This window comes from Xyrauchen texanus, chromosome 12 (genome assembly GCF_025860055.1).
Source record: "Xyrauchen texanus isolate HMW12.3.18 chromosome 12, RBS_HiC_50CHRs, whole genome shotgun sequence".
NCBI lineage: Eukaryota > Metazoa > Chordata > Actinopteri > Cypriniformes > Catostomidae > Xyrauchen > Xyrauchen texanus.
Genome location: NC_068287.1, coordinates 26223760 through 26235940, shown reverse-complemented (window position 1 = coordinate 26235940; position 12181 = coordinate 26223760). Strand labels below are relative to the sequence as shown.

Sequence of the window (12181 nt, the reverse complement as noted above, 5' to 3'; positions counted from 1 at the left end):
TAAACATCTCTACCCACACAAACACATAATAAAAGTAAAACTGACTAGGATAAAAAGTTTTATACAACAACAAAACATTTGTTTCTGTATACTCTATGTAGCTGTATTTGTTGTTTGGGGGTAAGGCATACTGAAAAACAAAAAGCTGCAAGTTCAAACACACTAATAGGTGGTTCAGGAGCTAAAACCATTGTGCCCTTACTGTGAACTAGGCTTCTAACCTCAGGTTGCTCCATGGGGGCTGTCCCTGCAATAGGTGTAATGCCATGCAATTTGTATAAAAGCATCGACTGAATAACAACTTATTATTATTGCATTCTGCACATAAATAAAAATATGAATGTGAACATGGTGTTTTACATATATCTATTTACTCAACAAACAGACACTGAAAACAATCAATGTATTACAAGAGTAATACAAGTGTCAAATGCATTGAACTCCATAGTAAACACATATGGGTCATAATTAAATGTTAAAAATGCTGTTCACATGGTAAAAACACCTTAATTAAGGGAAAACCTGGAGTGGCAGATCAAAATATCACCATGAAAAAATAGTCAAAAAGTTGAAATTTTTGACCCACATACATTATAGGTTTAAGAAGCCTAGGTTGGACACCAGCACAAAAGCATTCAATGCTGGGAATCTGGATTCAAAACACAGCATATGCAATGTTGGGCCCAAGCAATGATGGGTTTGAAAACCTAAATCTGAACCAGCTAGTGTTTAAAGACAAAGTGAGAGTAACAAGGAAATTCTGAGAGGAAACAAGTAAACTCTCATCCACCCACACTATACGCTCAAGCACACGACACTGGCAACCTTTTCCTGTCAAATTTCGTCCTCTCCCTCTTTTTCTCTTGGGGGTGGTGGCGGGCAGAGAGAGCCCATTAACACTGGCCGTTAAATAATGACAGAGACACAGAGACACGGCGCCGCGGCTGGCGCACTGACATAGTGAGGAAAGAAGGCCAGACTGGCCTGTTTAATTTACCTCCACCCATCTGTCTCCCGCTGCAGAGCCCAGGAGCAAGAGTCACTAGCTTTCCCCATATGCAACTTTATACTCAGTATGCCAACATCAGAGACATGCCTAGCAGGAAGAAATCCAATCTTATTGCAATTACCAGTCATAAATGCCATGTTTAAGTATATATATAAAATAAAAACACAAAGCGAGTGTGTCACAGACTATATAGACTGTGAAATCATTCCGGTCATTAGAATCGAGTGTCTTCATTTTGCATTGTCCAAGGCTGCATGTGATGCTGCTCATCAGGCAGCTGGGTTCAAAACAAAGATCCGTTGCTTAGCAAAAAATCATGCTTTAAAAAGGAAATCATGACTGACAGGAAATAAACACATCTACCTTCTGCATGTCCTAAAGGTTTAGTCATAAATGTCTTGTCTTTGTTAGGGGATGTTATAGTACGATTCTGAATTGTGAGCAAAGCATGAGTGGCCTATTCATTCAAATATACAAATCGATGGGCAGACATAACATCATTTATAAATGTACCAGGAGACAATCTTGCTCAGAAAATGGAAGGACATGTTATAGAAAAGTCCAGAAACATGGAAGGATTAAAGAATTGGGTGACACTTATCAAAAGATGCTGAGGCTTGAAATGGAATTGAAAAACAGGCCTGGTATTAACATCCATCTCAGGTGATCCAATCACAAGTGAACGTTTTGTGATTGGATCACTCAAACCACATTTGTAGCTTGTCAAATGCATGTAAACACATTGCATTTGTAGTGTAAACACTAATGCATCCTGATTTACCGCGGATAACAGTGAAGGACCCACTACTCACCTGTCAATCAACAACTGTGCTAAAACAAGGGTTTTAAACTTTTCTGGTAACATGCAGCTAAAATAGCCATTCAGATGGAAACTTTAGACACAAAACATACACAAAACTGCATGAAGCATTTTCAGTAAGCCTGATATTGGTTAACTGATAGTGGATTTTGTAAATACCGATAAATAAGCTGGTGGGAAAGGCCTATAACTGATTATTCAGCCTATATTTTTTCAAATCTTTTACACTTACTGTGACAGGAAAAGACTAAGACGTGAAATGAATCCAAAATAAATAAAATCCCAGATACCGTTTATTGTGCAAACAAAAGAAACACAATAATAACCAGAAAAAATATGATTTGGCGCATACCACAGGACTTTTAACTATGAACAAGCCCACAATACACCAGGGACCTGTAAGGCCCCGATATACTTTCGGAGCAGTACTTAGTTCAGGGCTAAAAATAAGTTTGAAACAGCCGAGCAATGACATACTGGTTGCAAACATTCAGACACCCGCCACACTGCTGAGGGAGGCCTTTAGAAGTACATTTAAATTTTAAGTACATAAAAACTTTAATGTGACATTAACATTTTTTATCAAAGACTTTATGCCCAATTCTGAGTAGAATTCACACTAAATCAATAAAATATGCTTTTTAACCACTCAATGATGATTTAAAGTTATATAAATGCAGAAGAAAATTCGCAATTTGTCAAGTTTACATTCTAAATTCATGACGATAATGTGCTAATATGCTATACGTGGCCATGATATGGAACGATTACACTCTTTTATTGTAATTCATGACACTGTCACTACTGCAAAGATTGGTGTATAAAAGAGTGTTAATATTCATAATACAGACAAAAGAATGATGAAAGTTCACCCTGACAAGCTTTTACGAACCACCGAAACTAACTCAAAAACAACTCCTGTTTGGACCGGATTTTATTCTAAATAACGTCACACCTGTTCGTTCTTCGATTTCAAATTAAGTATAGCGGGCCTTTATTTTGAAATGTCTGTGTTTGTGCAGATGACGATGAGTCCGCATACAGAAAGGAGGCTGAACAGCTGGCTGTCTGGTGTTCAAAACAACCTGGAGCTGAAAACGCTCAAAATTGGGAGATGATTGTGGACTTTAGGAGGAACACTCCAACACTGACCGCCTCACCATTCCAAACGGCACTGTGACAGCAGTGGAGTCATTCAGGATCCTGGGCACTCCATCTCACAGGACCTGAAGTGGAAGAACCACATTGACTCCACTGTGAAAAAGGCCCAGCAGAGGTTGTACTTCCTTCACCAGCTGAGGAAGTTGAACCTGCCACAGGCGCTGCTGATACAGTTCTACACAGCATTCATTGAGTCTGTCCTCTGCACTTCAATAACTGTATGGTTTGGTTCAGCTACGAAATCAGACATCAGAAGACTACAATGGACAGTTCGGTCTGCTGAGAGGATAATTGGTTGCCCCCTGCCCACCCTTCAAGAACTGTACACTTTCTGAGTGAGGAAAAAGGCTGGAAAAATCACTCTGGACCCCACTCACCCAGCCCATTACATTTTTGAACTGTTGCCTTCTGGCCGACGATTCAGAGCACTGAGCACCAGAACTGACAGGCACAGGAACAGTTTTTTCCCTCAGGCTATCCATCTCATGAACAGTTAAAATTGCCCCATTGAGAATAATTATGTGCTATATACAGTTTCCCGGTAGTCTTTTTTTTATATTTATCCAACACATCTAAACTCTTCTGCCATTTCATTCCTCTGAGAAAAAACAAAACAATTTGAACTGTACATAACAGATTTGTATTAGAATTGCACTATGTATGTGTATGTGTGTATCTATACATATGTGTATAATTATTTTTTATTATTATCTATGTCTTGCTGCTGTTTTTGTATTTTTTGTGCACAGGAAGGCCCTGTCACCAAGACAAATTCCTTGTATGTGTAAGCATACTTGGCAATAAAGCTGATTCTGATTGTAGCTTAGGGAAACAAAACATGCACTCTTACAATCATTTAAATTATATTATAAACACTATAAATTAAAAAATGGTCAAACATCAATAAATATTAAAAAATGGTCAATCAACATAAATATTAACATGAACTTATGATTAACATACATCTACTTATCAACAAAACCTCTTCGGTTCATTATTAGATTTTGTTTGTCTTAAATTATTGATTTACTGTATCATGACTACATCAGCTTCTTATGTCCAGCTCTACAAATAGAGTAGTCACGTGGTACAACAAATTCCATGTGGAGTTGATAAATATTTTTATTTCAGAGGTTGCAGTTATACTGTAAAACCAAAGAATTCTTTAGAATTCGATAGTTCCAAAAATCAAATATTATATTTTAAAACATCTACCACTACCTGACATAATAGATCATGTGAATCATTCGTATCCAGTGATGTACATACAGATATTCGACTAAAATAACAAAGAGCATTCTGTTTAAAATGTCTGCTTCATAATGATATTAAGATAAAGGTGACATAAAATTCAAGTATATTGGGAAGCAACAGCTTGCCAACTTTTCTGGTGTTTCGATTGCATTTTATCAACATGCAGTAACATACTGGCTTGGGAATGATGTATGTAGTCACGACATTAGAGACCCTCCCCTCAGTGAAACTCTACCGTGAACACATGAGGCACTTTGAGATGTAAATACCATCACTGAGCAATGGCAGTGTGTCTCGGTTGTTGGCCGGATCACCAGAGACCTATGTTAATACCAGGTGTAAACAATGCCATTGCTACCTACAAAGAGGCCTAGTAACTTAGGGAGGCAGAAATCTAGTCACAGCCCATGCCAACAAATGTAAAAGTGTACAGAGCACACAAGCATAAATAGAGACAAAGCCACTGACAGGGTGCTAGCAGAGACGTCATCTGTTTACCAAGCTGAGAGTGAAAGTCAGGTAGACTATGAAAACAGTGTGGTAAAATACCCCATTAAAAGAAAGATCAGCAATTTTCACAGTCCTTACATTACACAGAAGGAAATCACATTCCCTGCAATCCTAATAAAAATCCACATCAGTCACGAAACCCATTCTCACCTTTTCTACCACTACTTAACGATCTGGATCACAAGATAGCAGCAGGTCTAATGAGGCACTAACATTGTCGGGCGTCTGAGCACAGATTCTCGCCCGGTTGGTTATTTGGCAATGAGAGAGAGAGAGGTACCTGAATGAGTCCCAAAAAAGAGGAAAGAAAAGAGAACTGCGGCCAGAAAGGAGAAAATAAAGATGCCAAAAGTGCTGTGGTACACCGTGTACATGGCTGAGCAACTGGCAGAGGCAACATTATCTGTACTGTACTACTTCCACAAACTGTGTATGACAAACTACAGCAAACCAAGGCTTAGGAACAATAAAAAGAAGACTCTAGAAAACAATGTCAGTTTTTAACCATCTCACTCAGATTTATACAATATGTGGAGCTCCTGCTTATTTGTCATTTGAACTCTGTAATGCAGTTCAATGGAAAGGAAGAGGCGAGAACCAGCTTGACGACATAAATCATATTTTAATGATTAATTTAAACCAAAGACAAACACACACACATGACGGACATGTCCTAAACGATCTCTCTCTCTCCCGCACCATCCTCCGCAGTCGGCCTTTATCCCTCTCGGAGGCTTGATTAGCCTGATAAGGGACCGGGTGTGTAGAATCACAACCCGGCCCCGCCCTCCGCCCTGCCACAAACTCCTTAATTTGTTTATGATTATCTATGGAGGTCAAAGTGTTTTATTTGCAGCTGCCATTTTTTATTATTGAAAAAGATTTTATATTTGTTTGATATACGCTCAGCAATTTTTCTAGTCTCAGCTAGCCTTGTCTTAACACAAGAGCAGATGACTGTATTGAGTAAAATGGTGTTCAGAATTCAGATTGATTTTAACCCATTAAATCTCCATGTGTTCACCTTCTTTCTACGTCCTGTGATTCTTAGCGAGAAATATGGGCGTTACTTCCATTGTCAAGTTAACACAGCTGTTGTTGCGGTGAACGTCCATTAATTCTTTCGTTGTGGTGTTGGATTTTTGAGGAGAGCGTGTATGATTTTGTATTGACTTATATCAATCACTATATCAGTGTGTTACTGAACGATAACGAACTGCAAAAAAGTAATAAAGACAAAGAAAGTGCGAACAAAACCAGCGCGTTGTTTCTCCCAGATGCAGTTGAGATTTAATCTAAGCACAAACGCAACATTTCGAGCAAAATTATTGGTTGTTTTAGTAGAGCACCTGTGTCAGTTCAGCTTCAGATGTGTGTGCTTGTCATCTTGTCACCCTGCGTGTTCAAATCAGACAGACACTCTGAGGAAGAGCAGTAAAGTTCTCATCTTTTTCTATGTAATCGTTTTTTCAAGTTTTCCGATTGGATGGTTATTTCCTTTTAAATTTGCACGTAAGTTTAAGCATTTGTTCAGCGAGTGATTGACAGGTGAGATGGGGTGCTTTGCTGCTGTCCGGGATGGCGTTTTAAACCTCAAATTCGATGTGGTTTTTGACAACCCCTGTATGTGTTTTTTGTGATCCAATCACAAAAAATGTTGCACCCCGTTTACAACTATATTTAGCGCTGACCTTTGCATCTTATTACCAGCTATGAACAGTCTGTAATGACTGCAGCTAGAGCTATATACTGTATATAATACTGTAGAACAGTGGTTCCCAAACTTTTAAGAGTGACGTACCCCTCCAAATATTCAACATCCTTTTGTGTACCCCCTCTCTAACGCATAGATAACTTTCACACAAGGTATTTTGAAAATATGTATTTTTAACACAATAATCATTGTAAAACAACTCCCTTATATTAAACAGGTTATATTTGTACATTTTGTACATATTGAATAAATGGCTTACCGATTGAGATGGGTATGCTAGATATGATATAACTGCATAACTTGAAAACTCCCCCTTCATCGCATCGATGTATGCAAGAATAGCATTCAGTTCTGTGCCTGGAATTGTGCATCATTGCAGGTACGTCAACGCCAGCAGACTTCGAGCATTTCTGGTTTCAAGTATCTGTGCAATTGCGTGGTCAGATCAATGTGCTCTTTTAAAAACATCATGCAACAATGTAAAAACAGGTCTCTAGCGTGCAAGCAAATATGAGTGAAAATTAATGTGTGCAAATGTGGAAAATTATTTGACCACACCAGATGTCTGACACCTGTAAAATCTTATGAACTTATACCATCAGAATCAAAACTCCCTATGCAAGTAACCTTAAATACAAAGTATGTTTTAAACAACGCAAAAAGAAATCGTGGACAACTGACATGTGCGAGTCTTTGAAAACAGTGATGTATCAATTTAACTTTCTATCACTAAGCTATGTCACTTAGCAGTATGCTAGGCTGGTGAAAAAAGATACTTGTGTGACGCACGACGCATGAGTATATGCGTTTTTTTAACCGCAAAAGATAAGGTTATTTGATTGCATATTTATCTGACCTTTATAACACAACCATTATGGTGTTTCTACACTAGAGGGCACACAAAATTATTTTTACCAGTGAGAAATACATGAACTGGGTTTGAATGTATTTTAGATTGACGAAATTAAAAGATCGGCAAATCTCAGAATTGTATTCTCGTACCCCCATTGTCACCTCACGTACCCCCAGGGGTATGCGTACCCCAGTTTGGGAAACACTGCTGTAGAACAAATTCCGGCAGAATTCCCACCCACATTCGTTTCCCCAGAATGACTCCCAGGAAAAAGGTGGATAGGTTTACAAATAAATTACTCTTATTGACCATTGCAAAACATTTTACTTCTAGTGACTAATTTTTGAAATCAAACAGGATATTTAGCAAGGAATAATGTAGGGTAGAATGGAACCTGATTTTATCTTGAAGTGTTTGGATTGTAAAAAGTGTGCATTCCATACCAGAATGGAGTCAGACCTGATCACGAATTTGCTAAACTAATGACTAAAGCCTATTGGCTATTGGTTAGTGTATAATTTCTGCACCACTAGCATGACAAATGCAACAGCAAAAATAAACAAACGTTTTAAAACAGCTTTCTCTAAAACTCCCACCATCTGCTATTGGTCGAGCAAACAGATAGTCCTGCCCCAAACTCATGACATTGGTTGATTCAATATTGCTGTGTTGGGCTGCTCAGGACAAGAGGGTGTGCTAGAATTTTTTTTTTATACTGATGGATTGAGTTGTTACATTTCCGTTATGGTCTATTTTTATCCGTTTTCGTTTCATAAGGACTAGGGCTACATTCAGGGGCGTAGTAGTCTCACGTAGCCAGACTGATGACTGCGGCATAGGTCTAAGGTCTATAGCTGCTTCAATTGCCCAAAAATCACCAATTCTATCAACGTGAAACTTTGTGAACACAACTCTGCTTGCAGGCGGACTGATGAACCGTCCTGATGAAGTTCCATCAAACCAGCCAATCTGATTTGTGCTGATTGATTGAGAAAGCACTTTCCAATTTTGTGTGCCACAAGCATCAGACGGTTAGTATATGGACCGTGTTCGGTCCGTGGGCGTGCCACCTGAGGCTAAGACTAGGGGCATAGTATCCATTATAATGGTATCAGAATCAGAATTAAAATGAGCTTTATTGCCAAGAGTTCTCACGCACACAAGGATTTTTTTTTGGTGATAGGAGAAACAAGTGCACACAGAATATACATGTATATGACAATGGAAATCTAATGGATAGATATCTGGATGGATATCTGATTTTTGACACCCCAATTGAGTGTGGTGAATACAAGGAGTTCTATGGTGAACGTTATACCTGTAAATCAACCACTGCACTCAAACAAGATTTTTGAACTCTGCAGCTTATGTGCAGCTTTAAAAGGAAATAACCGTCCGGTCGGAAAATTTAAAAAAGTGCATTCATACTTGCACAAGTTCACTGAACTTTTTCAGTGTGCCTGATATCAACATAAAGTGGCACAGATGAGAAGCACACACATCTAAGGCTCAGTTAAAGGTAACTGGGAATTCTGCTCTAAATTTCATGCTTGTGCTTAGATTATCAGTTAAAGGTAACTGGGAATTCTGCTCTAAATTTCATTTTTGTGCTTAGATTCAATGCATGTTTAATGGCATAGTCGATACACCACTTTTTGCACTTTCTTTTAGTTCTTATACTTTTTTGCAATTTATTATCCTGCAGTAACCCACTGACATAATAATTGAAGCATGCAGTCATGAAATCAGATGAAATCCGAACACCACTTGTCAAAAGAGACGCATATTACCAGGAACAGTACACCGATATTTTCCGATAGTGTTTGAAAAAATATTTAAATTTGGTAAATGACTGAGAATTTTCAGTTAATGCTACCCCTGGTCGGAACAGTCAAACAAAGAGAGAAATGTTTTGATAGCACCACAGTGTTTGACTTTTCATGGAATCAAGAAAATGTACACACATCAGCTTTAACACTATCCAATAACCCGTGTAGTCAAGGTTACATCAACGGAAAAGAACAGCCTTTTCCGCAGAAAAGCAAGTTATTGCACGTTGATTAAAGATTATGAAGACACATTTTTTATTTGGAAAGAATTATATTTGGCAATGGACTGCTAGAAATAATTTTGCTCTGCCAACTCAAGAGTCCTTTATTGCTTGAGGCTTGTCATTTTTTCATCAATGAATCAGAGCAACAAAGCACAGAAACAGGCCACAATCCAAAATTACAAAAGGGCATCTGCTACGTTTAAGAACATTTGTATTTTTTTCAAATAAAATGTAATTCAGTCAGTGAGTTCCTAATCATCAGTCCCATCCATTAACAATACTGCAGACAACTTGAAATGATTAATGAGAAAGAATGCTAAAATCCATCCATTGGAAGAGAAGAAGGGAAAAAGAGAAATAGAGAGAGCAAAAATGCTGCAGTGTGTACATCTGTTAAAATCAGATTTCTAGATGGCAAGGAGTACAGCATTGAAAAGTGCCCTGATTCAGTCAGCTTTGTGTTCCCCTCCCTGCTATTTTGGAATGACAGGGAACATTAGAGAGCCCTGACGAAAATGTTAAGACAAATACCACAGAATGTGATATTGTGAGCATACATATACTTTCATGAGTGCAAAAAAACAACATGTCAAGCTCTGTGGCATATGTCTCTGCAGACTATGGGCATGTAAACGGCAGTGCTTTAAGGAAGTATATATCGAACACTATACCCATTCCTCTTTCTATTGCAGACAGATGGTCTAGGAACTTCCCATTTAACTGTAGAAACAGAACTAACCAAAAACACATAGCTTTTTGTACCATACGTAATATAGTTTCAATGCATCACAATCCAGACACATTTTATCCATCTTTAATGACAGCTAAAAGGCAGATTTAGCATTTCTCAGCAGAAGTATTTCACTTGTTCAGATGCTTATAATCTGCATTGAGCTGCTCTAACTTGATAAATCCCAGCAGAAACAACTGGAAATTACTTGTATAGTAATTTCCAGTTTTGTTTTTTGAATGAAATGAGTTATGGGCATGTGACGTCACATAATAACATAATCAATATTGAAACAATAATATTGTTCGAATAAATGGACTGCCGGCTAAACCTATTTTATACAGAACAGTTCAGTCACTGCAGTGTAAGGGGCCGTTCAGACCGAACGTGTTCTTGCTATTAAAAAAGCTAGGCGCAGGGCAACGAATATAACAGAACGCAGGGTTTTTTTTTTGACAAGGCGTCTAAAAAAACGCAACGGTCCCAATGACGTCCGTTCAGCGCGGGTTTGCATAGAAATACTATTGAAAGCAGAGCAGATGGATTCAGAAACGTGAATGGCCCCTAACGATGCTTTCCATGAAAGACCTGCTGCAAAAGCTCTCAACGACACAACTCTCATTCAGGATAGAGAACAATACATCGCATTTTATTACGTGGCCGCAGAGCGGTCATTATTCTCCCCGTATGTGGTTTCGATCAAACTCTACGGACAGCTTTACAGTTAAGTAGCACACTGCATGCAGGGATGAAAGACGCGCCTATTCACTTCTCCAGATCTGTCAAGACGCTATCTTTCGCTTATTGACAGAAGAGGGATAGTCGTGCAATTTGGCTACCTGTCAGCCTGGCAATTGTATTGTCACGTAAATAAAGAGCGCCAATACCTGTTGACTCCTCCTACCGCTGTGTTGGTTGGTCGAAGTTTAACCCAGAGACGGTTTTATTTCTTTCCAGAATGTCGTTCTTCTCAGCCAGTAAAGTGTTCTGCTGAAACAGTGAGAAATGCCTTGATGAATTTTGCTTTGGAGTGTGGCACGTATCCCCAGCGACAGATCAGCGAAGCGAGAAAACTGACGTAGCCTATATTCACTGGGCGGCAGAGGAACGATGCGCTGTACAGATCACAGAAGCAGCCATTACTATCACGTGTGAGCTGGGGAAACCGAACACCGGCCAGCCTACACCGACGTCTCCTCCCATTCTCCGCTTCCGCGGTGTCGCTTCAGGACACGATACATCTGAACATACACCGATCAGCCACAACATTAAAACCACCTGCCTAATTTTGTATAGGTCCCCCAGAGTGCTATTCTTCTCAACACAATTGTGCAGAGCAGTTATCTGAGTACCATAGACTTTGTCAGTTTGAACCATTCTGGCCATTCTCTGTTGACGTCTCTCATCAACAAAGTGTTTCCATCTGCAGAACTGCCACTCACTGGATGTTTTTTGTTTTTGGCACCATTCTGTGTAAACTCTAGATACTGTTGTGTGTGAAAATCCCAGGTGATTAGCGGTTACAGAAATACTAAAACCAGCAAGTCTGGCATCAACAATCATCCATGAGATTACATAATAAGCTAATTGTGTGGCCGCAGTGCATAAAATCATGCAGATACGGGTCAGGAGCTTCAGTTATTGTTGACATCAACCATCAGAATGGTGAATTCTTTTTGTGTGTTTTTTCATCCGGGGGGTCGTGGGTGCCAGGCTTCTGCCCCCGGGCCACCCCTCTAGAACCGCCACTTGTGAATTGTAGTTCTGCATATGCAAGTGCCTTGTTGATGAGAGAGGTAAACAGAATGGCCAGACTGGTTCGAACTGACAAAGTCTACTGTAACTCAGATAACCACCCTGTACAATTGTGGTGTGAAGAATAGCATTTCAAAATGCTATTCTGAGATGCGGATTGGCGCTGTTTTGGTGGCACGAAGGGGACCTACACTTTATTAGGCAGGCGGTTTTAATGTTGTGGCTGATTAGTGTAAGCTCAACTGGTGCCTGCCTTTATTTAACCAAAGGGTATTAAGCAGGAAACTGCAGGGTGATTATGTCAATTCTGCCTAGAAAAACA

General features: G+C 39.2%; 1 protein-coding gene across 4 annotated transcripts in view; it reads right to left on the bottom strand.

Annotated features, from left to right (window-relative positions):
• LOC127652910 (retinoic acid receptor alpha-B) overlaps positions 1–11236 on the bottom strand; it is a 153900-nt gene extending 142664 nt beyond the window's left edge. For all 4 annotated transcript variants that reach the window (XM_052139356.1, XM_052139361.1, XM_052139357.1 and 1 more), the window contains exon 1: positions 10992–11236. The gene's annotated coding sequence lies outside the window, so the exon portion shown is untranslated. The remainder of the gene's footprint in view (positions 1–10991) is intronic.
• Positions 11237–12181: the final 945 nt, after the last annotated feature.